The sequence below is a fragment of the Bubalus kerabau genome, chromosome 5, assembly GCF_029407905.1.
Source record: "Bubalus kerabau isolate K-KA32 ecotype Philippines breed swamp buffalo chromosome 5, PCC_UOA_SB_1v2, whole genome shotgun sequence".
NCBI classification, from domain to species: Eukaryota; Metazoa; Chordata; class Mammalia; order Artiodactyla; family Bovidae; genus Bubalus; species Bubalus kerabau.
The window spans coordinates 5,361,420-5,388,588 of record NC_073628.1 but is presented as its reverse complement, the minus strand read 5'-3'; the positions used below and the strand labels follow the sequence as shown (position 1 = coordinate 5,388,588).

The 27,169-nt window shown below is 49.6% G+C and overlaps 1 protein-coding gene and 1 long non-coding RNA gene across 8 annotated transcripts in view; one reads left to right on the top strand and one right to left on the bottom strand.

The window, feature by feature from the left end:
* Positions 1 to 14,313, bottom strand: part of KMT5B (lysine methyltransferase 5B) — a 51,865-nt gene extending 37,552 nt beyond the window's left edge. The window contains exon 1 of one of the 7 annotated variants that reach the window (XM_055580638.1): positions 14,136 to 14,313. The gene's annotated coding sequence lies outside the window, so the exon portion shown is untranslated. Of the gene's footprint in view, positions 1 to 13,037; positions 13,358 to 13,739; positions 13,917 to 14,024 lie in introns of those variants that run through there. The other 6 variants (XM_055580629.1, XM_055580631.1, XM_055580637.1 and 3 more) reach the window with 6 other exon arrangements.
* Positions 4,049 to 4,521, top strand: LOC129652243 (uncharacterized). The gene is made up of 2 exons (XR_008714497.1): positions 4,049 to 4,185; positions 4,321 to 4,521. It is a non-coding gene; the product is annotated as an uncharacterized LOC129652243 (long non-coding RNA).
* Positions 14,314 to 27,169: the final 12,856 nt, after the last annotated feature.

Here is a 27,169-nt window from a genome sequence, read left to right as displayed (position 1 = left end):
GGTATTTAGAACTCCTGATGATGGAACAGCAGCTGAGGACACCCGGAGGAGCAAAGAGTGAGGAAGGAGGCGAAGCAAGAGTAAATCAGGGCCCCGCGTTTCAGGAAGGAGGCCCGGCTGGGCACTGGCTGCGGGACTCATCAGGCAGATCTCTGAGGGTCTAGGCCACTGTGAGCCTCTCTTGGAAAGGACAAAGAACTTCTGATATGGACATAATGTCTTGAAACATGAGCTCATGGGGAAAGAACTAGATGGCAGAAAGGAATCATGAGTAAAGAGAGTCCTAAGTTCTTTTCATTTGCTTCAAATAAGAGAAAGAGTCTACATTTCAGTTGTCAGAAAAGATATCTGTAACATTCAGAGGGCGGGGATAGGTCAATTTGAGACCAGCATGCTTTGCGAGTTTCTAAGGATCTTTGTTTTGTTAAGTTTTTAGATGAACAGATTTACTGGTTATCAGGAAGGGACTAGAGTCACCCGAGCACGCTGATGGACGGAATCCCTAAGCGTCTGTATAAGGCTTTGCCCCGTTTTTACAGGTGTCACAAAAGTGGCACAACCGGGCTCCAGGGAAACGCCCTTGTCACTGTGCTCTGGGATGGGACACCTTCCCTCACCCCTATCCACCCCTGGGGTTTCTTCTTGTCGTTATTCAGGCTCCTGCGTCCATGGGATTTCCCAGCAAGAATAATGGAGTGGCTTGCCGTTTCCTCCTCCAGGGGATCTTCCCCACCCAGGGACTGAACATGTGTCTCCTGCACTGGCAGGTGGGTTCTTTACCACCAAGTCACCAGGGAAGCGCACCTGGGAGTTTATCTGACACTGAAGCAACAGGAAGGGCCTCACTGGAGCAGTACAGGTGGGGAAGGCCGCCCGTGCTTGAGACTCTACTGTCAAATGTAAAGCGCTTCCCTTGTGGCTCAGCTGGTCAAGAATCCGCCCGCAATGAGGAGCTGCTGCTGCTGCTAAGTCGCTTCAGTCGTGTCCGACTCTGTGCGACCCCAGAGACGGAAGCCCGCCAGGCTCCCTGTCCCTGGGATTCTCCAGGCAAGAGTACTGGAGTGGGGTGCCATTGCCTTCTCCGCAGTGCAGGAGACCGGGGTTCAATCCCTGGGTTGGGAAGAGCCCCTGGAGAAGGGAAAGGCTATCCACTCCAGTATTCTGACCTGGAGAATTCATATGTAAAGAAAAGGGGACACCACTCATGATGATACAAAATGCACCAGAAAACTGCTAAAACAAGAGATGCATTTAAAGAGGAAAGCATTTAAAGAATTCTTTAGAGTTGTGCTTAAAGAGGAAAGTTTGATCACATTTTAATACCACTAAGGTAAAAAGGACACACACACACCTCCCCCCCATCATGAATTCCAAATCACCAACAGACAGCAATGGCTGTTTTGGGGGAACAGGATTAATATCAAAAAGACTTTTCCCCAAAACATTTACAGTGAACCTATTTCTTTATAATTAGAAAAAAACAAACAGCCCGCTCCCCCTAATACTTGAATTTCAAGTTTCCAAAGAAAGCACCGAGTTGCTTCACAGACGGTGTGCCCATTCTATCTCCAGTGAGGGACCCTCAGCAAATGCCAGCACGCTCCCGACTCCCACTGTGAGAGTGTCCTTTATGCGCACTCACAAGGACCAAAACTGTCCATGCCTTTGAGCTCAGCGGCTCATCTCCAACTTGAGAGCTCTACTTTCAGTTCTTTTTCACTTAAAACTTGTGAACAGGGATTTTTCATTGAGTATCCTAAATACAAATTGGGATTTTAAAAAATCTGTTATAAAAATGAAAACATCAATTCTGAAAGAGCACCAAAAATTTTGACACAATTCTGGTAACATCACCAAGAACTCTCTAACCAGTTTCCAACTGAACTTGTCTGAAGGTAGTTTATCTTAGAGAAATTATCCATTGACAAGGAAACAATTTCCCTAGTGGCTGAAATGAAAAAGTTAACACGTTTTTAAAAGCAGGCTCTAGCTTGCTAGAGGACTTTTGAAAATCTTTATTGAGAAAAAGCAGAACAAACATTTTTCAAGTGATTCAGTTACAATTTGCTAAGAAAACAATTCAATACACCAAACAGTTAACAGTTTTTGGAGAAAGAGATTACAAGCAATTTTTTAACTGTTACATGACATATTCTTCAAAAGGTTTGATTGTTCAAAATAAGCATATACTACTCTTGTAATAAAGAATAAGTATAAAAAGGAAAATAAAACAGATTTCACAAAAATCCTTCTGCATCATCCATATGTATGTAAGTTAAAGCCAATTTCTAAAACTTTACTCACAGCAATTAAAACCAGACTTCTAGGCAGATGGAAAGTGAAAAAATGTCATTGAAATCCTTCTACAAGTTTTCAATGCTTGTGGACTCTGATGCTCACACTGTCACAACGCCAGACTCCCAGGAGCTTTATATTTAAAATAAGCACAAGACGACAAACACAAATAAAAGGCATTATCCAAAGAGGAAACAGCAAACAGACACGCACCCCAAAAGAACAAAGAGCACACCCCGGGCTGTGCCCGTCAGCGCGCCCACCGGCCAGTCCTCAGCCCAGCAGACTGCCCTGATACGGGCTTTAGTATTTCTCCTTCACGGTGCTCATCACAACTGCACTCACTTCCTCATGTATTACTTGGTGATGCCTGCCTTTCCCACACAGCATAATCAAGATAAGGTGCACTTTCATATCACTGGAACCCATCACAAGGCACAACACGGCACAGGTCCCCTCATACCGTATCCCCTTTCCAGTCGCAAACCTAACTGCTACATATAGGTTATCCGTTCTTTCAGGTCTAAAATGACAACAGGACTCTATAACATACGTACCAAAGAATTCCTGTCAGTCTTTGTCAACGGCTATTCCAAACTCACTTGCATCCAACATATAGCTGAGGTTCCACAGAATCCTCCAGTATAATTCACGCAATGAGACCAGCTGAAGCCTCGCAAAGCCACCAGAAGCATCTGGGATCACTACTGCTCCATTAAGACTCTAACTGACAGGGTAACTGTGCATTGCCAATTTGTTAGAAAACTACCATGAAAGCTACCACACCTGTAACCTTAAAACTTGCTCCTGTAAACACTGCCAGAAAACAAATCTCATTCAAGAATTCAGATGACCTGTCCAAGTTCCCCAGTGGTAGTGCTGGAAGTCTCAGGGATGATTTTTCTCCTTAATTCGGCAGAAAACCCTCACCTAGGGCAGGGCGCTGCTCCAAATCTGGAGTTGTCAGGCAGATTCCGTGCTCACCGGGCATCTAGCACCAAACTTGAGAGCAAAGAACGGGTCTTTACACTTGTAAAAGAGCGACTAAAAAAGTATCATTTCTGCTTTTCTCTTCCAGCTTTTGTACAAACTCATATGCATCTTGCTTCAGTCAATTGAACAGCTTTCTCAAGCAGTCTCAGGAGGCAAAGCCCCACTCAGACCAGCAAGAGGATGGTGCCTGAAGACAGCAGTTCCCCACCAATGCACAATAATACTCCAGCCACCCCGTCAGGATAAAAGATTAGCTAGAGATGGCGTCACTAATCCTGCCAGTGGAGTCAAATTCGCTCAGTCGTGTTCAACTCTTTGTGACCCCATGGACTGCAGCCCACCAGGCTCCTCTGTCCATGGGATGCTCTGGGCATAAACACTGGAGTGGGTAGCCATTCCCTTCTCCAGGGGATCTTCCCGACCCAGGGATGGAAACAGGTTACTAGTTGCAATAACTTCTCAAAAGGAGGCTGGAAAATGGTTCCCAAAGATAGCTATCATGTCTTAATCTGGAACATGTGAATGTTAGTTTACAAGGAAAGAAGTGTTTGGAGATATGATTAAATCAGGTTTTTGAGATGAGATTATCCAGGTGGGCCGTAAATGTCATCACAAATGATCTTAAAAGGGAAGGGCAGAGGGAGATTTGACACCACATACACTTTGAGAAGAAGACCACAAGACTGGAGAGAGGCTGCCACAAGCAAAGGAATGCACGGACACCAGACACTGGGGGAGGCCAAGAACAAGGCTCTGAGAGCTTCTGGAGGGAGCCCCGCCCAGCCCCTGCCTCCGGCCCACCGGAGCTGCGAAAGAAGACGGGTCTGCCGTTACAAGCCACCACCTCTGTGGTATTTTACAGCACACACAGGAAAGCAATACGGAGACCGTGAAAAAGTAAACCAAAGCATAAATACATTCCAGTTAGGCTCCAGAAATGCATAAAATTCCAACACATTACAGGAGATGTTAAGCACCTGTAAACAGTTGTTAAAATACATTTTTAAGAGCCATTTCCCCCTTCAACTGCAGGTATCAACATGGCTACAGAGAGCTGTATGGATTGTGAGGATACAACTGGTGTCTCAACTAAACATCGAATTACTCATGCACTGTGCTTAAGCACAGTTAACCAAGACCTTCCTTAGAAGCATCATACTGAACATTATATATTTATATGTTTACAACAAAAGATGAAAATTAAAACTGTTAAAATTTTCACTTAGCAGACCATTTTAAACAGCAAAAGAGCTACCACTGGTAGGTCTACAATCAGATGTTTACAACACTTACACTTATTCGGCCACTGATCGACAACTGAGCATGTGAAACTCCTCACTACAGAAAATACTGCTTCAGAGCACCCTATTCACGTACACCACACGTACACCAGTATGTGTCACAGCAAAGGATTCTACGTAAGCAAGATCTGTGTCTCCAACTGTCTCAGCAGCTATCTCTAAAATAAAGGTTTTAGCTGATGTGGTTGCCGAGGGAAATTCTGCCCCCAATCTCCTTCCCTATTTCTCCACATTCACTCCCCGTGCTCACCTAGGAGTGCCCATAAACAAAATCAAGGACGCGCGTCCTTTGTTACCCTCCTCTCTGGGACCCAAACAGCATTTTACTCTTCTATCAACAGATGACACCTAGTGGCAAGACCCTGTAAGTACAGTCCACAGTTCCCGAGAAGCTCTGAGGGAAGTAGAACAAAGAATCATCGATTCTTATGGGCAAAGACAAAGGTGAGAAGAATACAAAACGTGAATCCTGGGCTGAGTCCGAGTCTTGGGCCAAGACTGAGTCTGCCGGGTGGCAGACTGGGCAGAGGGCAGAGCACACCCTGGGGCGGGCTGTGCCTCGGGAGGGCGCAGAGCGCCCGGGGCCCACCCTGGCTCCATTCATTACTCTCCAGCAACGTGACCATGGACAAGTCACTCAACCTTGCTAATGTCTCATTAGGAAAAGGAAGAGAAGTCCGGCACAAGGATTAAATGAGCAGAAACTGCTAATACAATAAAGGTCTCCAAGTATCTCCTCTTTGCATGTAACTAAGGAAGAAACAAAGACGACCAGGCACTCTCATGTATCATTCACAAAACTTTCAAGAATCAAATAGAAAGTTCCCCATTCCTCATCCTACCATAATCCCCACAAGAAAAAAGAAAAATCACACCACCTCATCCATTAGAAAAAGTACGAAGTTTCAAGAAAATAAAAAGGAGCAAGGCACTCATTTATGAAAGAGTTGAGATCAGCTCTGCTTTTCCTACTGCTCCTGAAGAGGAGGGTGACTTCCCGCACCAATGTATAATTAAACATCACTGAATATACCTCACATGTTACCAGTCAGAGGAACTATAGATTTTGATACAACAGAATAAATATACTTTGTTGTGTATCTGATAAAACATCATCTTTCTTACCATAACTCCATTTCCTAAAACAACAATAGTTCCTCCATTCACTTGCTCTTGTTTAGTCACTAAGTTGTGTCCAACTCTTTGTGACCCCACGGGCTGCAGCCCGCCAGGTCCTCTGTCCATGGGATTTCCTAGGCAAGAATACTGGAGTGGGTTGCCATTTTCTTCTCCAGGGGATCTTCCCAACCCAGGGATCGAACCCTTGTCTCCTGTGTTGGCAGGTGGATTCTTTACCACTGAGCCACCAGGGAAGCCGTCCCTTTCACCTGCTACTGCTGCTAAGTCACTTCAGTCGTGTCCGACTCTGTGCGACCCCATAGACAGCAGTCCACCAGGCTCCCCAGTCCCTAGGATTCTCCAGGCAAGAACACTGGAGTGGGTTGCCATTTCCTTCTCCAATGCGTGCAAGTGAAAAGTGGAAGTGAAGTCGCTCAGTCGTGTCCGACCCTCAGCGATTCCATGGACTGCAGCCCACCAGGCTCCCCCATCCATGGGATTTTCCAGGCAGGAGTACTGGAGTGGGGTGCCATTGCCTAGTGCTTCCTAAATTAACTTTATCATGTAACTGTCATGCCCCGTAAAGGAGGCACTTCATTACCCCCCCCCCTCCCCGTTAATACAGATGAAAGACCAGAGAATATGCTCAACCCTACTCACAGAAAGTATCCCACTAGTGGAAAAGCATGTGACCGGAGGGAGAGACCACTTAAAAGAAGTAAATGCAACGAAGAGTAGCAACAGATGGGGAGAGAGGAAAGGCTTCATGTTTCAAACACAGGCTTGGCAAGACGTAGTGACAAACCAGATACAGGTGCTGAGGGACAGAAAGGACTCACATCAGAGGCCTCTAGTTGGGACACAAGTTTTAGCTGGGGACACTGCAAGATGGCCATTAACTGCATTAGGGACTGAAGAAGGAACACATTTGCAGGAAAGATGAGAAAGTCTGGATTTGCTAAATTTGAGGAAGGGGCAGTACCCAGTGTTCTAAGATGTTGAAACTCAGGAGAGAAGTGACTGTGAATAGAGCAATAAATGGCACCCCACTCCAGTTTTCTGGCCTGAAGGAATCCCATGGACACAGAAGCCTGGCGGGCCACAGTCCATGGGGCCGCGGAGAGCTGGACGCAACTGGGCAGCAGCAGCGCGACAGGAGCCTGCAGCTCAGCGAGCAAGTCAACACTGTCTAAGCCACAGACTTGCCACTTCTTGACAAAGTAATATGCTACCAACACATGACACCAAAAAGACGACTTTCTGAGCTTTATCACGGTCACTGAAATAAAAACGGAGTGAAGAGAAAAGAAAAGAAGCCAGAAACACACACTGGCATCTTGAGAGCCAGACAGGCCTTGCACAGGAGCACCCCACCTCATAGTGTTTGGGGATATGTGCTGCTCAGCGCCTACCAGTACCCAACACACAGCTGAGCAAGCATCCGCTCAGACACGAACGGAGAGCTGAGTGCCACAGGGGCCACCTGGCTGCTCGCACTATGATCCAGCAATTGTGCCAATAACTTCATATATATCGTATCATTTATCCCTATCACAGTACCTTAAATATACAAGATTTTTAATATTCATAAACATACGATAAAATAGCAAATTACACAACACAATTTGTAACATAAAACATTAAAAATATACAATAATTTATACGACTATTATCACCCTCATTTCACAAATAAGAGGAAGCCTTAAGAGAATGAGAAAAAACTAAAGGCCACGTTGAAAGACTACATATACACTCTTGACCATACAAGAAAGCAATATAAGCCTGACTCAAACGAAATTTTAAACGTATTTTGCCTCATAGGTGAAAAGCAAGACCCTAAAACAAAACAGACATGGCTCCTGGTTTCACACAGCTCAGGGTGCAGTGTGAGATGAGACAAGCGTGAAACCTAAGTTCTGGTAAGAGCTATAAACGAGACAAGTAGGCTACAGGAGGGACTAACGTGGGACAGACTTCCCACTGGATGATCACGAAGAAGAAACCAAAAGGTGTGAATAGAGACCCAGTCACCTTTCTGGATCAAAAACACTCCGGCATCTATCTACATCCCCCAAACGAATACTTTCTGAGGCAACTGGCTTGGTCTAAATCCTCCTCTGAATGAGGTGTCTTTTTGTCTCTTTTGAGGGGAAGGGAGAAGCGGGTTTGTACTGGCTCATTGGCTGAAGGATCAGCCCCCTTTACTCTTCAGCAGGTGGGTGGGGGGAGGGGGTTCCATCTTCCTAACAGTGAGTTGGTTTTCTTGCCAAAAATACATATCCCTTCACAACATGCAACATAAGGGCTTTTCTTGAAAATACTCTTCAGAGGTTAAACTGTATCAGATATTTCAACCTTGTTAAAAATGAGACAGACAAAATGACTCATTCTGCAGACTGAGAATCAACTCAATCCAGTATTTATCAAGAAACTACTGGGAGCCACCAGGCACTGTTCGTGGTGCTGGAATACCACTTGCATCCAGGAAACACTAGAGGGCACACGAGAGTTTCAGCTTTTGGGAAACCGCACAAGACAACTACGGAGCGGGGGACCTTTGCAAAACCAAAGGGAAGCCTGAGAAAGCCAGGAATCTGATGAGCAGAGCAGGAGTGCAGAACAGCAGAATGACCTTCACCTGAAGGGCTCTTATGCCTTAGACCTGAGAGGCAATCCTAGCGTCACAAGAGATCTACAGACCTGGTGCTCCTATAAAGACACCCAGGTCAGCTGTTTGTTTCATCCTAACACACATACCAAGGGTTCCCCAGATTGGCAACACTGAGCTAGGTGAGACAGGTATTGTCACCACACATGAGATGGCTGAACCTCAGAATGAAGCTGCCTTCCTGAAGTCAAGCTGCCTTAAACAGATAGCCTGGGTCTAGAACTCGAGCGTTCTGGCGAAGTCTGGGAGGACTACCTCAAGACTGGAGTCACGTGCATCACCCACAGAGGCCTCTCACTTGCTCTTTCCTTTGTGTGCTCTCATAATACAGAGAATAGGACATCCTGCAGAAATGCAACTGACAAACAGGAGCCACAGAGAGGTGCGAGCCAGACAGACCTGAGGAATCAAACTTCTGGGATCCCCGTCTCCAAAATCTAAAACCCGACTGACTATAAGCTGTGCATGTGTCCTCGCTTAGCCATGTCTGACTCTTTGCAACCCCATGGACTGTGGCTCACCAGGCTCCTCATGGGATTTTCCTGGCAAGAATACTGGAACGGGTTGCCACTTCCTTGTCTAGGAGATCTTCCTGACCCAGGAATTGAACCTGCATCTCCTGCATTGCAGGAGGATTCTTTACCACTGGGTCACCAGGGAAGCCTGATTGTAAGCTGTACCATCAACTTAATATTTCAAAACAAGGAAGAAAGACTATGTGAAATACACAGATGAACTATATAAACCAATTGGAGAGATGGCAAAGTGATTAAGTTAGCTCTTAGAAGTGAGAAAATGGGTGGTGATTAAGTATAAAAGAGTATACTTTAGAATTGCAAGTGATGTCAGAGATTAATGTTTAGCTATTTTACAGATGAAGAAACTAAGGCTTGGCCCCATCAATGCTTTAAACAAATAAGGAGGAGCAGACAGGAACACGGGTATCGATTCTTACTCCAGTGGCCCTTCATCCAGCCCCGGAACTGACTGTATAGCTATACTATGAAATTATGCACATCCTCAGAGAAGACCATGCGGTGCTCGCGTCTGCGTCCGTCTCACGCAGACGCTGCCAGCCCCCAATCTGGCTGGCACGGGAGATAGAGGCATTGAGCGACCAAAGTGCTCCAGCAGTCCCAGGAGCCCTTCAACCCAATGGGAGGAAAATCATGAAGCAAAACATAATTCAGAGCATCAATGACTATGAAAATCAGTGACCTTTTTTCCCATTCTGTGAGAATATTTTAGAATTAATGCAAACAGTTCTGCTTCCATCACCAACTATATAAAGATAATATATCCACTGCCTCTGAGCAACATGGGGATCAAAAGAAAAGTGTTTTTATTTTTAAACTAGACATTAATGTGGGTTTAGAAAAACAAAGTAATGAGTCTTTCCTGCACAGATGGATTCTATTCCACACCTTTAAAATAGTAAAGTCCTGTAAAGCAAGTTAAATAAGATGTGCGTGACTAAAATTTGAGGACATGTCTGTTGAATAAAACAAGATACATTTGTAAGTGAAAAGTTACTCAGACTTTCTGTAATCTGATTTGGACAAAGACAAACTCTAGTCACATTAGTAGAAAAATACTGAGTTAATATACTGGTTAAACATGACCATTTCCTCTCAACCAACACTTCTAATCTTCTGGGAAACACCAAATTATGGGGAAGGGGCTTATAGTAAGAACTAAAGTAAAACCAGATTTGTAAAGGGTTTTTTGGGGGGAGCAGTAGGGGGGATGGAATGTAGAGTTGACAGAATTTAAAGAAAGTTGTGAAACTTGCCTAAGTCCAGTGAACTCCTGACTTGTTCACTAGGACCCTTCCTTGTACAGCTTGTTCCATGGAGCTCGGTCATGACACCACAGGGTTCAATTCACATTTCATACTTAAGAGCTTCAGAGTATGTTTTTTAAGATTTCAAAGTTGACAGTCTATCCAAGAAAAAAGTTACTTTTCAAATCACTGTGTTTTAATGGTTAGAACTCCTAATACTTGCAATTTAAAGTGCACTGGCTCGTTTTACACCGTAGTAAACTTAAGTGTGTGCTTTTAATTGCAATTAAAACCATTTCCTACACCAAGACACATCAGCAAATACATTTTCCCTTCAAATAAAAAGTAACTAAAAATCAGGCCGAAAAACTGAGTTACATCTTTACACATAAAACTTCTACTGCACAGAGCTCCACCTGAGACACAGCTATCCATGCTCTCTTCATTTCCTCAGTGTATCTGTGGAACTAAGATACACACTGGAACAAAGACACACAGTCCCCATCTTTAACAATGCGTGGAAAACTTAGCAATTGGAGTATTCCAGGGCTGACAGAGACCTGTAACTCCTGCCCACCAAAGACGGATTTTATGAGAGGAGAGAAAGTAAAGCTCATCCATGGCAGGCAGCACAGGATAACGGAATTGACAGCTTTTGTCTGAACGGATTTGCTTTCCTAAGCCGTGTGAAGGGCATCCCTGTGGACAGGGAGCTGCTACCATGCTACACACACAAATGACTCTGCAACACAATCAGGCCACATGCTCATGTCCTACACGGCCACAAACTGATACTCAAACTAAGAGAAACCAGATTCAATCCCAGATATGTAGGACCCAAGGGAAAACTTGTAAACCAGCATGCCCCACCCACAAAACTCAAAGCTCAAAGCCACAAACAACCTGCAGCCACTTCCTTTACAGGCATATTCCACCAGACCCCCAAGCTGCCCACTGCTATTTGCTTCCGGTGTGGCGAGTTAAAACATAAGCACTTCAGCGTGCACAAGAAGACAAACGAAAATACAGGCAAGACAGCACCTGGAAATGACTTTGAGTTTAGTTTCAAAGTTTATGGGTAAAAAATTAAGCCCTACTCTCTTCTCCCCTTGAAGAGTAAATATCCCCATTACTCCTTTCGCTCTCAAACTAAGTGGTTTTGTTGACGAAAACAACGTTGTAATAATAGTAGAATGCACGTATTTTGAAGAACTACAATAAATCACCAAGCTCTATTAATAAGTTAGTATTTTTCATCAAGTGTCTATTGAGCACCTGCTCTGAGCAGAGAAGATAACTCAATAAGCTACCAAAAAGACGAGGGGATGGGCAGGTAAATAACCAAATTCAATGTTAACAACTGCTCAGGGAACACACAGGTGTGCCTTCTAACCTGAGGGCTCAGTCTCTGCACGTGTGTAAGAGCTCTGTGCGGTGTGGAAGAGTTGCCCAGAAGGTCACACTCTCATGAGGCCCTTCTGAAGAGTGTCATTCCAGGGTCAGGAATGCAAGAGTGCTGGGCAAGACATCAAAAGATGGCAGAAGGGGAAACTGCTGGAGACGGAGCTTGGACGTTAGAAGAGAATGCTGAGTGATTAGAAACTGGAAAAGGGGCCTGAGTTCCCACACGAGCTGGGATCAAAGCGTTTGTGGACTTTAATCCTGGAATCTAGGGAGCCCCACAGTGACAGGACCACACCTGTGGTGAAGGCCCTAAACATTTGGCTACAAAGTACACTTGTGTCTATACTAAGTAACTCTTCAATTTCCCCGTAGGTATAAATTATCTGTGATGATTTCAGGCAAAACTGATATCCCGTTCCTTCTTCAAAATGCTTCAGTTCAGTTCAGTTGCTCAGTCCTGTCGGACTCTTTGCGACCCCATGAATCGCAGCACGCCAGGCCTCCCTGTCCATCACCAACTCCCGGAGTTCACTCAAACTCATGTCCATCGAGTCGGTGATGCCATCCAGCCATCTCCTCCTCTGTCGTCCCCTTCTCCTGCCCGCAATCCCTCCCAGCATCATCAGGGTCTTTTCCAATGAGTCAACTCTTCGCATGAGGTGGCCAAAGTACTGGAGTTTCAGCTTTAGCATCAGTCCTTCCAATGAACACCCAGGACTGATCTCCTTTAGGATGGACTGGTTGGATCTCCTTGCAGTCCAAGGGACTCTTAAGAGTCTTCTCCAACACCACAGTTCAAAAGCATCAATTCTTCCGCGCTCAGCTTTCTTCACAGTCCAACTCTCACATCCATACAAGACCAGTGGAAAACCATAGCCTTGACTAGACGGACCTTTGTTGGTAAAGTAATGTCTCTGCTTTTGAATATGCTATCTAGGTTGGTCATAACTTTCCTTCCAAGGAGTAAACGTCTTTTAATTTCAGGGCTGTAATCACCATCTGCAGTGATTTTGGAGCCCCAAAAAATAAAGTCAATGCTTACACTTGGACAATTAATCACCAAAAGTTATAGGCGTGTTCTTACTATTAAAGACCAACAGGAGAAGAAAAAAAAAGCTTCAGCTGGCAACTGTTTCCACTAATGATCTTATTAAGCCACGCTCCACTGTAGTTTATATCAAAACGCTTTACATCTGAAAAAGGTCCTGATGAAAAGTAGCACAATCACAACCAATCAATTCCTCTGAGTCGTACTCTAATTAAAAATCCCCCCCCCCCCCCGCCCGCCGCCGGAGAGAATTTCGTTTGGTAAGTTCTGAAAAACTTAATTTCAAAGAACACACGTTCGCCTCCTCAGTATTCTTAAAAAAGTTTCCCCTACTCAATGGGTCGGAAGCCAGAGCTCCAAAACCGGGTCAACCGAACCCAAACCGACAAAGAGCGACGTTCTCTGGGTCCCGAGTGCTTTTCTAACCCGTTCCAGCAAGCCAGGTCCAGCTGTCACCTTCTTCACGTTTCCCCCACTCTCACAGTTGCGGGTGACGCGGATCATCATCTCCGGGGATGCAGGGGACCGTGTCACTCTGGGCGGACCGGCGCGTGTCCTCGGGACCCGAGACGCCGACAGACCGAGGGGGACCGGGCCGAAGCGCAGGGGGCGGGGGGAGCCCGGGGCCAGGGAGGCCAGCCCGGGCCAAGGTGCCGGGGCCGTCGTCAGAAGGCACGGAGCGGGGCGGAGGACGGGCCCGGGAGGAGACCAGGAACGAGGCTCGAGCCCAAACAAAAACAACCCAAAGTTGAGCGCGGCGGAGAGAGCAGATTGGGCGAGACCGTTCACGGCTGCCCATTGGAGAAGAGGGAAAACAGAGTCCCCCAATCGCGAGCGGCGGGGCTGCTCCCCTCGTGCGGCCGCGGGCCGGCCCGGCGCTGCCCGGCGGCCGCTACCGCTCCCTTCCGGCCGCGGCGCCCACTGCAGGGCCCGCGCCCCCCGCTCGCCGCCGCCGCCGCGCCCCTCCCCCCGCCGTCCCCACCGCCCCCGCGGCCCCGGCTCCGGCCCCCCACCCCGGCCCGGCCCGGCGCCCCCCGCGCTCCTGCCGGCCCGCCCCCAGCCCGCCGCCCGCGGCCGGTGCCCCGCCGCCCCCCGCACGCCCGCGCCGGCGTCCGCCCCCCTGCTCACCGGGCGCTACCCGTTCCTCCTCGGGGCGCGTCGAGGCCCCGCCGCCCCGCCGCTGCGCCGCTGGGGGGGCCCCCCGCTCTGCCCGGCGACACTTCCTCGTCCCCCAAGAAAATTAATCACCAAAAAAAATTCCACAGAAAAATGGGAAGCGTAAAATCCAAGATGGCGGCCCTCGCCGCAGCACCGCCCGCTCCATCCGCTGTCGGGAAATGAGTCCCAGCCGCGGCCGGAGCCCCCCGCCCCCACCGCGCCGCGCCCCCCGCGCCCCCGCGCCGCGGGCCTCACCTCGCCTCGCGCGCGGCCTCAGGGAATACCGGAGGCAGCCGCTGGCCTGGCGACTCCGCGCCCCGGGTCCTGGCGCCGCGCGTGCTGTCTCCGGTGCCCGGGCGCCCTCACCTCATAGCCCCGGAGCCTCGCCGTCCGCGCCGCAGACGCGTCGCCGCCCCCGGTGAGCCGCTCGGACGCCGCCCGGGAACGGTGGAAGGACACGAAAAGGAGTACCCTCGGCCGGGCGGAGGGACACCACTTCAGCTCGCGCTTCTTCGGCCGCCTCTGTTGCTTTTACGGGACTGGGGGTTGGGTGGGGGTGGGGGAGGCGGAGAAACCCGAGAAAGAAATGAGTTCCCCCGCCGGCTGCTTCCCGCGGCGGAGGAACAAAAAAGCGAATTTCGAGAGGACGAGGCCAGTCGTCGCTTCGCTTCGCTCGCAGCGGAGGGATTCGTATTGAGCGGTCGGAAGGATCCCTCCGCCTCTCGCTGCCCTTTAAATCGCGGCTGGAGGCGGCGTCGCCGCGCGCCCCTAGGGCGCTACCTGGGCCTTAGGTTTCTACTTGCGCTCGGGGTCTCTCGAGGCTGCCTTCCAATCCTCAGTCCCTGGCGTAGCAGCACCCACCGGGGACCGCTTCTGAGTCAGGACGGGGCTCAGCCGTGGGGGACGGGCAGGCTTCTCGCCCTCTGCGCCTCCCGGGTGCGCCGAGACGAGGTGGCCCCCGTGGAGGCGAGCCTCTTTGTTGTGGGAGTTGGTGTCGTTGGGAGCAGATAACACCCTTCAAGACCGTGTGGGCAGCCCGAGTTCCACCGCCTGGTGTGGGAGGGAGCGGGACGTGAGCCTGCATCATCCCGGCCACTAGCTTCCTAACGTCAGCCGGCCATTTCTTGAGCACCTACTGTGCGTCGGGTTTTCGGAGAAACGGGTTTTGCCGATTCACTCCCTCGTTGGGCAGTGCCGGTACCCAAGGATGGGGGCCCCCTCCTGGGTCTCAGGCTGGTCGGGAAGTTGTTGAGAGGCTCCCACGGGCCGGGCGCGCTGCCTCGCCCTCTGGTTCTGCCTGCGGGGTTGATGATAATGGCTGCAAAATAGCAATCCTGAGAGAAACAGCCTTTTCTGGATACCAGGCACCATTCTCAAGCTTTGGTGCCCTGTCTGGTTTACAACGACTCCCAGGAGGTGGGGACCGTTTTTTCCCCACTTTATACGTAGGGAGACTGAGGCATCGAGAGGTGAGGCGGCCTCCACAGTCAGTCAGGGCTTGAAGCAGAGCCCTTATCCTGATAAAAAGCGCAGAGGCCAAGAAGTTGAGGTTGCCACAAGCGGGCAGATGGCACGGTATTGGTGCCTAAACGTCTCCGCCACCCGGAAGAGTGGATATGGGTATGGAAGGAAAAGGGAGTGGTTGAGAAAGGTGAGCCCGAGAAGTGCAGAAGCCCTGGGGCCGGAGTGGGGGAGGAGGTGGTGAAGAGCCCAGCTCGGTCCTGCAGAGAGGAGGCAGGTTGGACAGGCGGGTCCTTCTATTCCAGGAAGAGCCCCAGGCCTTCCTTGGTTTCCTGCCATTCCCAGGACCTGGCACGGAGTAGGCATGCCAGAAAAGCGGCTTCCGTGGACCGTGTCGATGACCACAAGGTCTGTGGTCCACCAAACCACCACCACCAACACGACTGCTTACTTGATTTTCTCTCCCTCTTGACCTTGAGTGGCAGACAGCGCTTATTACCCCCTTTCACAGATGCGAAATTGAGGCACAGTGATTGGCTGAGGACAGGAATTAACAGAGGTGGAGGCGGGACTAGACCTTAAACACCAGCGCTCCTCCCACTGCCCTCACCTTGCCTCCTGGGGAAGCAACTGGGCGGGGATGGGGCTGTGCGGGGTCTCCCCACACCTCAGGTAAAGCCGATCGGCTCAGGACCCTGCACGCTCTGCTCTTTCACTCTGAAAGCTTTCGGGCGTCTCTGACATCAGAAGCTGCCTTGCCACGTTCCTCTCTGCTAGCACAACTAATGTTTCATTAGCTTCTGATTTATGGCTAAACTTTCCAATTATTTTCATAGTGCTTGGCTCCAAATCCTCAAATCGCACCCCACTGAGGCTGCCGTTGCCACCCTATCTCCTCCCTGGAGGATGAAGCCCAGGGGGCACCACAGTCCTGTGTGGGTCCCCCTGGGTCTCGGTGCCCAGGCCCCCAAGTCCAGCCATGCCCGGGCAGCCCTTCACAGCCCCGAACATCTCTGTTTTCCCCACTCGAAGCTTTCCAGAGTCCATCCCGACAGCGCCCCCTGCGGCTGACACCCAAATCCGGACCCTGACAAGTCCCCAGACTCCCAAGACGCTGGCTCCATTCGCTTCCGGCCCAGCGCCAGCCCAAGTATTCCGGGCGGTGACTTGCAGGGAGCAGGGGAGGCAGATGGGTGACCCCAGACACAAGTCCCTCCGGCTCCCCACTTCTGAGCCTGTCTCCACCCCTCACCCCCTCCCCGTCCCCCCTGTGCTGCTGGCTGCTCTTCCAGCCTCCGCTGAGAGGCCCTCAGGGTGGGCCGGAGCTCTCTGAGCTGGCCAGAGGCCACAGCCCAGAGCAGCTTTGCTTGGGGGAGACTGGAAATTCGACTTCCCCACAGTGAGCGTGGCCAGCTGGAGGCTGCCTCCTGCCAGCTGGCAGAGGAGGGGGGTGGGGGACAGGAAGTAGTGTGGCCAGGCACCTGCCCAGCCCCCCACGTGACAGGAGCCACCGGCATTTACACCGTGAAGCTGCTGGATGCCCCGAGTGGAGGTGCTAAGCCACAGAGGCGGTGAGGCCCCACCAGTCCTGGACAGACGGAAAGATATTAACAACTCTAAAGAAAGACTGAGTTGGCGGAAGGAGCCTGGGCCAGCCCCGGAAGCCCAGGAGTGCCAGCCCAGCCCACAGCTGACCTGGGCGCCGCACCCCTGCCACGGGATCTGTTCCAGTCCCCCCAGAAGGGCCCAGGGGGCACTGCAGAGACCCACCTGGGTCCCACCAAACCTGCATCCCTCTCCCATGCCCCTTCTTCAAATACCAGGTTCACGCAGCCACTGGCTGGAAGGGATTTGCTTGCTGGGATCCTGTGCCCACAGGGAGGGCCCACAGGTCCTGCTGAGCCCAGAATACCAGTCTGGGTGGCAGGTGGCTTCTCAATGAAAGCGATACCTTGGCTTTCAGACTCTGCTCTCCTGTCTCCCCTTTACCCCTGCCGACCCCACCCCTGCCCGGAAGGCAGGGCCGCTTTGATGGGAGCAGGTGCCAGAGTGGGCGGTGGGAAGAGGGTGGGGACATACCCAGGGTGAGTCCAATGATCCGTCTGGGTGGCTACGGGCTCCTCAGCCACCTGCCTGAGCATCGCAGCACCCTGTGCATCATGCTTGCCCCTCCACCGCCCAGTCCTGCTTTGGTAGAGAAGAAAAGGTCAAGTGACTTGCCCAAGGCCAAGTCAACAGCAGCAAGACTCCAAGGCAGCTGTGATTAGGGCCTTGGCATGAGTCTGACCTGGGTTTGAATCTCAGTTCCACAACCTAGCAGCCATGTGATTTGGGCCCAGTGAGGCAGCCTGTCTACACGCCTGTTCTCTCACCTGTGCAAAGGTGCCAGTCCTGATCCTGCCCAAGGAGTCCCCTCTGTAGCTTCAAAACCGCTTATGTACCAAAGATGCCCATCTTCCCATCCTCACCTGCACGTCTCTGAACTTCTGACACTGCCACTTAGGTGTTTCATAGGCATTTCAAATAAAACGAGGTTAAAATTGAAAACACGCATGCACGCCAAATTCCACTTCCCAGAAAGAGACCTTTCCCACTTGCTCAGGTCCAGTACCTAGCTTTTATTTTCTCTTAATGGCCTTTGTGTTCGGTTTGGTTGGTTTTCTCCTTAGCACATATCACCATCTATCATCCTGTGTGTGTGCGTTAGTCGCTCTGTCGTGTCTGGTTCTTTATGACCCCATGGATTGTAGCCTATCTATGGACTTTCCCAGGCAAGAATACTGGAGTGGGTTGCCATTTCCTCCTCCAAAGGGATCTTCCTGACCCAGGGATCTAACCCAAGTTTCCCTTGCAGGCAGGTTCCTTACCATCTGAGCCACCAAGGAATCCCCCTGGCGTCCATATCTTTCACTTACTCATTGCATCTACCGACCGCATCTTTCTTCCCGGCTGTGAGTTATTTAAGGACGGGGGCTTTGCCTTTTTCACTGCTCTGTCCTCAACGTCTAGAACAGCGCCCCGGGGCCCTGGTGCAGAGGCTTAATTCACGAAAGGTAATGCTAACCTTCCGGTGTTGCTACAGGGATAAAAGGACTTGTAAGCGAGTTTCTAACCACTCTCCTGTTTCCGAGGCTGAAGCGCCAGTTGAGGAAGTTTCTCCACCACCCACCCCTACACGTGCACAGACTTCCCTGCCTTTCAAGCTCAGGAGTGTCCTGGGTTTCGTGTCTGCCTAAGACAACCCATAGGGTCCCAGAAACAGCCCCATGCTGAGGGCTGGTACTCCTTCCAGTTCTCACCAGCACCAGAAAGGAACCCAGACATAAAACAGCCACTCCTGTTTTCTCAGACACACCTGGGATAAACACAGAGAGGATCAGTGGCTGCTGAAAAACTGGTTTCCTTAAGGGCAGGGAAAGTGTCCTCTTATTATTAGTCAATAATTTCAAACTTACAAGGAGGTTTCAAGCATAGCACAAAAACTTCACTTTCCTAAACTGTAAGTTGCTCCCATAATGCTCCAAGACTTCTGAGCAGAGTTGGGTGTGTTTTCCAGCTAGAGGGCCCCCACAAAACCAGGTGATAACGATTGAGACATTTACACAGGTGGGTGGATGCTGTTTCATCACCACACCAAACTCAAGTTTTCCCAGTGACCCTAGTAATGTCCTTTATAGCAAGGGAGCTTGCCCAGAGCCCCCAGTTACCTTGGCGGTGGTACTTCAGCTTCCTCCACGTGGAACAGCTCCTCGCCCTTCCCTCTAATTGCGTGGTTTGGGCAATCATGAAGGTTAGATTATTGTGTAGTCTGTCCCTCACTTTAGCTTTTTTCCGCCAGCTCTCCATGATTAGATAAAGGTCAGGTACCTTGGGCGGGAACGTCAGAGTGAGGCTGTTTCTGTCACTGTATCCTTCCAGGTGGCAAGGCATTTCAATTTGGCCCATAACTGATGATGCTCACTTGGGTCCCTTGATTAAGGGGTGTGTGCCAGGCTTCTCCACAGGAAAGTCACTTGTGGAGAGCCTGATGATTCTTTGTAATAAGTACTCTCTAGAGATGAACTTTGGGAGGATATAAACATCTGATTCTCATCAAACTTTCAATGTATTAATATATATTGTATCAGTATGGATTGATGGGCTCCTGTTTAGTTCAGTTCAGGTGCTCAGTCGTGTCTAACTCCTTGTGACCCCATGGACTGCAGCACGCCAGGCCTCCCTGTCCATCACCAACTCCCGGAGTTTACCCAAACTCATGTCCATTGAGTTGGTGATGCCATCCAACCCTCTCATCCTCCGTCGTCCCCTTCTCCTTTTGCCGTCAATCTTTCCCAGCCTCAGGGTCTTTTCAAATGAGTCAGCTCTTCGCATCAGGTGGCCAAAGTATTGGAGCCTCAGCTTCAACATCAGTCCTTCCAATGAAAACCCAGGACTGATCTCCTTTAGGATGGACTGGTTGGATCTCCTTGCAGTCCAAGGGACTCTCAAGAGTCTTCTCCAACATATAGTTATAACCTAACAAGAATCTTCTCCAACACATAATTATAATCTATGTTCCCATTTCTTCCCCTGTCTCTCTTCTCTCTCCCTCCAAAGATATTTATGGCAGCTTTATTTATAAAAGCCCCAAACTGGAAACAATGCAAATGCTAACCAACAAAAGAGTGGATGAAGTGTGGTCTAGCTACGTGATGAGATACTAATCAGAAATAAAAATGAATGAGCCACAACAAGGATGAATTTCGAAACCATTATGTTGAGATAAAAGAAGCTAGAAACCAATTCGTAAATTGCTTAGTTTCAAACAAGTGATGTCCTAGAAGAGAAAGAAACTCATCTATGGGGATAGAAATCTGAAGCGTAGTTTGCCTCCTGGCAGGTGGTATTGACTAGGTAGGGACACAGAGAACTTTCTGATGTCGTGGAAACATCCTATATCCAAGGCTGGCTACCTGGGTATGTACAGTTTAAGTGTGATTTCTGTACAAATTACTGAAGGTCAGTTATACCCTCAAACAAGAGAGGAACAATCTGGGAAAAGAGTGAACTGAACTGGCCTACTGCTCAATGAAGACCTCTCCAGTTTTTCCAAGACTTGTGGTTGAGCAAACTTTGCAAAACAGCTGTTCCTTGGCTCTTCCACAACCGTTGCTTCTAGGAATGACCCAGGTTCAAAGTGCACAACCCAGGTTCCAGGTGCAGTGAGGAACCTGAAGATTCTTGCTCTGCCATCTGCCCCGTTAGAGCTGGCTCTTGCTGAGTGATGCTTAAAGGGGTGGGGGGTGGGCCTGCTCTTTCTTCCACCACCAGGTGAGTTTCCAGGCTGCTGGCCCTCGGGCCATCCCCAGATGCTGTCAGACCTGTCCAGAACTGGGAACCTCCAGCCAGTTTTAAGTCGACCCTGGTCTTCTCTGGCCAGGACATATGAGCTGCACACAGAGTCAGTTCTCTGCTCCATCACAATACTGGAGATTCCCTTGTCATATCCCATATGTCCACTTTGGGCTGTTGGCTTGTCCCCTGGTGAATCCCTGGGGGTGGTGTTTCCTGGCTCAAAAGTAGAGTTGATTTCCAGTCTGGGTGGTCAGGCAGACAAGGTGACTGGGTCCCTGGCCCTGGCATTCGGTGTGGAGACCCTGGCTTCAGAGTTGGGGGCCCCAATGTGTTCAAGAAGGCCTTAGGATGGCGGAGGGAACACTCACCAAGGGGGAAATGAGGGGCTTCAACTGTCTCTCTCTGTGGGGTCATTCCTGCTGTTTAATCAAAGAGTAAAAACATGACAATCTACCCCCACACCTCTATGAGCAACATAAAGCGTGGGCCACAAAGACTCAGAGTCTTCATTTCCTTTGTCCCTACTGTCCACAGACACACAGTCCGCACGCAGGACCCCAGGCCTTGCCCCTGCATGCCCAGGCCTCCGGGGGGACCTTCAGGAGACTGGACATTCTGGCAACCTTGGGCTATGGTGGAGCCCAGTTTGGGACAGCGAGTTTCAGAAACTGGTAAGAATTTGCTGGAAAGATGGAAATTTACAGGAGAAGGCCCAGTGGACCTATAGATGCCGCTAAGAGTGGAGAAGGCAAAGGAGCCCCCGGATCGCAGGAGCAGGACAGGCACAGTCCCTCCCACACACGGGAGGCCACGCCCCCGAGATCCAAGCCCCCTGCACCCTGCATCTGGCCTCTGGAGGGAGACCTGGATATGGGGATCTCCCTCTAGCCTGACCTCAGCTCAAGCTCTTCACAGGGTGTGTCTCTTTACAAAGGGCTTTAAATCAAGCAGAGAAGAGTCATTCAACCTGGAAAGGGCTCGGCCCGGAGGCAGGGGACCATCTTCCCATTTGTGTAAGTTTCCTGTGGCTAAGACAACAGAAAATTATTCTCTCCCAGTTTGGAGGTCAGAAGTCCCAAATCAAGGTGTGGGCAGGGCTGCTATCCCTTTGGGGGTTCCAGGAAGGATCCTTCCTGCTTCTTCCAACTCTGGGGCCTCCAGGCGTCCCTGGGCTCATGGTCTTGTCCCTCTAGCCTCTGCCCTCGTCTTCCTGTGGCCTCTCCTCTGTGTCAAATCCCTCTGTCCTTTCTCTTAAGACACTTTTTGCTGCATTTAGACCCATCCAGGTAATCCATTGGAAAGGGGGCGACAGAGGATGAGATGGTTGGATGGCATCACTAACTCAATGGACATGAGTTTGAGCAAGCTCTGGAAGATAGTGAAGGACAGGGAAGCCTGGCGTGCTGCAATCCATGGGGTTTCAAGTAGTTGGACATAACTTAGCGGCTGAACAACAATGAAGTCAGCTCTGATCCTTCCTGGTTGTTCCAGAGTCTGCCTGGCTTTGCTTAACCGGTTCTAACTTGAGCAGGGAAGACATTGTCCTGCACCTGCCCTCCCTGCCCAGGATGTGGGGCTCCCAGCTCACCCCAGTCCTCAGTTCCTCCAGGCGTGAAGCAAGCCTAGCACCATTTTCTGGTTTCTCCATTCCCTTGCTGGGGGCAGGCGGCCAAACTGGAGTTTCTCCCTTTGGCAAATGGAATGGATTCTCACACCCAGCACAAGAGCAGCCCCAGCAGAGGGCCAATGGTGGCAGAAGCAGGGGCCCCTCCCCTGAATCCCACGATGGGTACCCAAAGCTACGAGGCTGGCCCTAGCATCTGATCCAACATTCCTTGAGCATCCCTTCTACACACCAAAACCTGAGCCCTTGTCTACGGCCAGGTACCAGTGGGAGACAAACCACGCAGAAGTCTGAACAGGGGAGGTTTATATGGAGCTTTTATGCAAATCGAAGATGTCTGGCAACCCTGCGTCCAGCAACCCTCCTGCTGCCGTTGCTCCAACAGCTTCTGCTCACTCTGCCCCTGTGTCGCGTTGTGGCATCTACGGCCGAACTTCAAAACTTCCGGTGCATTTGTTAACGGTGATCTGTGATCAGTGGCCTTTGATATGACTATGGTCATCATTTCAGCATTGTTTAGCCATAAAGCATTTTTTTAAATCAAGGTATGTACAGTCTTTTAAGATAATGATGTTTCATACTTAGAAGAGTACAGAATCATGGAAACATAAATTTGGCATGCACCAGGAAGCCAAAAACTCATGTGAGTTGCTTTGTTGTGGTATAGTAAGTCCCCTACACATGAGCCTTTAAGTTGTGAACTTTGAAAGATGCGCACGTGTGTTCCATCCACGCCAGGGGTGGCTGACACTGCAGCTCCCCCTCCATCTCCTGTCGCCGACCATCCTTCAGCTCTGCCATCTCCCGCCTCCTCTCCCTCCCCCAGTCAGTCAGTCTTCTGGCCTCTTCACTCGATGCCAGCCCCTGTGTGCCAAGTGTTGTACTGTGCTACTGTGCTTTTCAAGGTGCTATACTGTAAGATTAGAAACGTTTTATTTTTAGTGTTTGTTTTTTATATATGAATTATTTGTGTATTATAAACTTATCACAGCACAGTACGATATGGACTTCCCTGGCGGCTCAGACGTAAAGAATCCGTCTGCAATGCAGGACACCTGGGTTGGATCAGTGGGTCGGGAAGATCCTCTGGAGGAGGGTATGGCAACTCATTCCAGTAGTCTTGCCTGGAGAATACTATGGATGGAGGAGCCTGGTGGGCTACAGTCCAGGGGGTTGCAAAGAGTCAGACACGACTGAAGTGACTCAGAGCACACGCACACGTCCCAGGGATGATGCAGGTAAAGCCATGGGCACAGGGCGGTGACTGGGACACTGGGGGTTACAGCGTCCTGTCTGCGCGCTGAGGCCGCTGGCGGCAGTTACAGCTGGTGTCAGGTGAGGCAGGAGCCCCTGGCCCCCACCATGCCTCCTGACCCCTGCCTCTCATTCCACCTGGGAACAGAGCTGCTTCCAACGATAGACTATAACTTAAGGGCAAGGGCGCTCCATCAAGCAAGGCACCAGTATTTGGTCCAGGTCTTCATTCGGCAAATGCTTGCTTGTTCAATTAAAATAATAAAGCCATTCATCCGTGCTCATAGCAGTATTATTCACAACAGCCAAAACGTGGAAACAACCCAAGTGCCCACGGATGGATGGATCAATGGGGAAAACGTGGTCCCTGCATGCAGTGGCGTGTTCTCCAGCCTTGCCAAGGAAGGGAATTCTTTTTTTAGAGCTAATATTTTATTATAACTCTAAAGGACCGTAAGCCTTAAAAACTGTGGATCACTATGTTGTACACCTGTAACTTGCATAATATGGGACACAAAGTACACCTGTAACTTACATAATATGGGACACGAAGTACACCTGTAACTTACATAATATGGGACACGAAGTACACCTGTAACTTACATAATATGGGATATGAAGTATACCTGTAACTTACATAGTATGGGACATGAAGTATACCTGTAACTTACATAATATGGGACATGAACTATACCTTGATAAAAATAGTTAAAAAGATGACAAGCGGAACACCGTCCTTTCAGATACAGTGGAGATTATCTGACCTTCCCAGAAAACACTCCCAGGTACCCGACTCGTGCTCAGTTGGACACTGAGCTCATGTAATCTCATCAGCAACCGGTGACTGCCAAAGAAAAAAGCTCCTTATAAGACCAGGTTTTGATTAATTCAACTATGTATTGTATACCTTGTTGTTTAGTCGCCAAGTTCTGTCTGACTCTTCTGCGACCCCATGGACCCCTGCCAGGCTCCTCTGTCCATGGTTTTCCCAGACAAGAATACTGGAGTGGGTTGCCACTTGCTTCTCCTACCAAAGGGAACTCTGACACTGGATACAATGTGGATGAACCTTGAGTTATGCTAAGTAAAATAAGCCAGTCACAAAAGGACAAATACTGCGTGATTCCACTTACAAGAGGTACCTAGAGTAGTCAAAAGCCTAAGGACAGGAAGTATTAACAGGATGGTGGTTACCAGGGGTGGGGGTGGGGGAGAGGGGAGTGAGTGTTTAGTGGGGACAGAGTTCCAGTTTGGGAGGATGAAGAGTTTCGGAGATGGATGGTGCTGATGGTGGCATAACAACGTGAATGCACTTGGTGCCAGCGAACCATGCGCTACGTTGTGTTCCCTGTATTTCACTTTGGTTAAAGAAACACCGCCACCCACAGGGAACTCTGCTCAATGTTGTGTGGCAGCCTGGATGGCAGGGGAGTTTGGGGGAGAAGGAATACATGTATATGTGTGGCTGAGTCCCTTCACTGTCTGCTGAAACTGTCACATTGTCAATCGGTTATACTCTGATATAAAATATAAACTTTCAGTTCAGTTCAGTCGCTCAGTCATGTCCGACTCTTTGTGACCCCATGGACTGCAGCACGCCAGGCCTCCCTGTACATCACCAACTCCCAGAGTTTACCCAAACCCATGTCCATTGAGTCGGTGATGCCATCCAACCATCTCATCCTCTGTCGTCCCCTTCTCCTCCTGCCCTCAATCTCTCCCAGCATCAGGGTCTTTACCAATGAGTTGGCTCCTTGCACCTTGTGGCCAAAGGACTGGAGCTTCAGCATCAGTCCTTCCAGTGAATATTCAGGGTTGGTTTCTGTTTAAAGAGACCTTATTTAGTAGATATTGTTAATTCATTAACACCAGCCCCACGGCCAGCAGCATGGCAGTGCGCACGTGAAGGAAGCTTGTGTAACATGTGTGATTTCTCTGTGACGCGCAGACAGCTCTTCAGCACTGTGACTGGCCGTCGTTTTAAACAGCCAAGTCACCGAGAAAGAGCACAAAAATGACAGCATCGGGCACTAAATAGGCTGTGAAAAGGACACTTATTTACAGAATGAGAGCAGGAACAAGGAGGAGGGGCATCACCAAGTCTGACTTCAGTTCTAGCAACTCAATATCGTCACCTCTCTGCATGTGTGTCCATGAATGACCACAAAAGCACCCCAAGTACCAATTTTAGGGTTGCAAATACATTGTAGCTTGAGGTGAATTTGCAAGTACAGAATCCACTAATACTGAATATCAACTGCATGAACACATTGTGGATCTTTCAAAATAAGGTAGCCAGTTATTTTACCAGCAAACAAGTTTATGTGGGAACAGCAGAGGAATTGCAATTTGGGGTGTGCAAGTGATGGCAAAGCCATAGGCCAGTCTGGGGAACAAAGGGGAGGAGCATTACTCTGTAGAGAAAAAGGAGGACAGTAGGAGGGGCCGCCATGAATGAAAGACCCATTGATGAGAGCAGGAGTCTGGGTGGCGACAGTTTCTTATTGGCTGAGTGGTGGTGGCTACTCCTTAGTGGGGCTGTGGCTGGGCAAGAAGGAAATCTTCCTGCCTCCTGCTGAGGTCGTGAAGCAAGCTTCTTCCTACCCACAATTAAGCTGCCGCTGGTGTCCTGTGGGTGAGAGCGCCCCCTTGTGGCTCCGCATTCTGAATGCGATTTCCTTTATTTGGGCTTCCCCGCTGCCTCAGAGGAAGCCTGTGGCTTCCCTGTGGCTCGGCTTGCAGTGCAAGAGACCCAGGTTCATTCCCTGGGTCAAGAAGATGCCCTGGAGAAGGGAATGGCTATCCACACCAGTATTCTTCCCTGGAGAAATCCATGGAACGAGGAGACTGGCAGGCTACAGTCCATGGGGTCACAAAGAGACACCAGTGAGCAACTAACACTTTCACTTTGGCTTTATTTATTTTTGCAATATATACAGGTAAACATTACTTTGGGAGAAGGCAATGGCACCCCACTCCAGTACTCTTGCCTGGAAAATCCCATGGATGGAGGAGCCTGGTGGGCTGCAGTCCATGGGGTCGCTAAGAGTCGGACACGACTGAGCAACTTCACTTTCACTTTTCACTTTCATGCATTGGAGGAGGAAATGGCAACCCACTCCAATGTTCTTGCCTAGAGAATCCCAGGGATGGGGGGGCCTGGTGGGCTGCCGTCTATGGGGTCGCACAGAGTCGGACACGACTGAAGCGACTTAGCAGCAGCAGCAGCAAACATTACTTTTGAATTCTTTGGTCATCTGTTGGAAACATGGGACTCTCAGGAGCCCTGAGTAATTCAGTGTGTTTCTAAGAGAGTCATTCTCTTGCATGATCACAATACAATTATCAAAATCAAGAAATTCACCAGTGGCACTGGAGAGGGGTTTGATTCATAGTAAATCAGTCAATCAATTATATTTCAATAAGAACAGAAACTTACCAGTGATATAATAGTCTTATATAACAGCTTCTCCTCCAAGCCCAGCACCAGTCCAAAACCACACATTCCATGACCCTGTTGTCACGTCTTATCTTTTAGTTCTTCAGTCTTTCTTTGTATTTTTGATCTTGTTTTATATAATGTCCTTCAATTTGGATTTTCTGTTGTTTGCTTGGGCTTCCCAGGTGGTGCTAATGGTAAAGAACCCACCTGCCAATGCAAGAGACATAAGAGTCACGGGTTCAATCCTTAGGTCAGGAAGATCCCCTGGAGGAGGAAATGGTAACC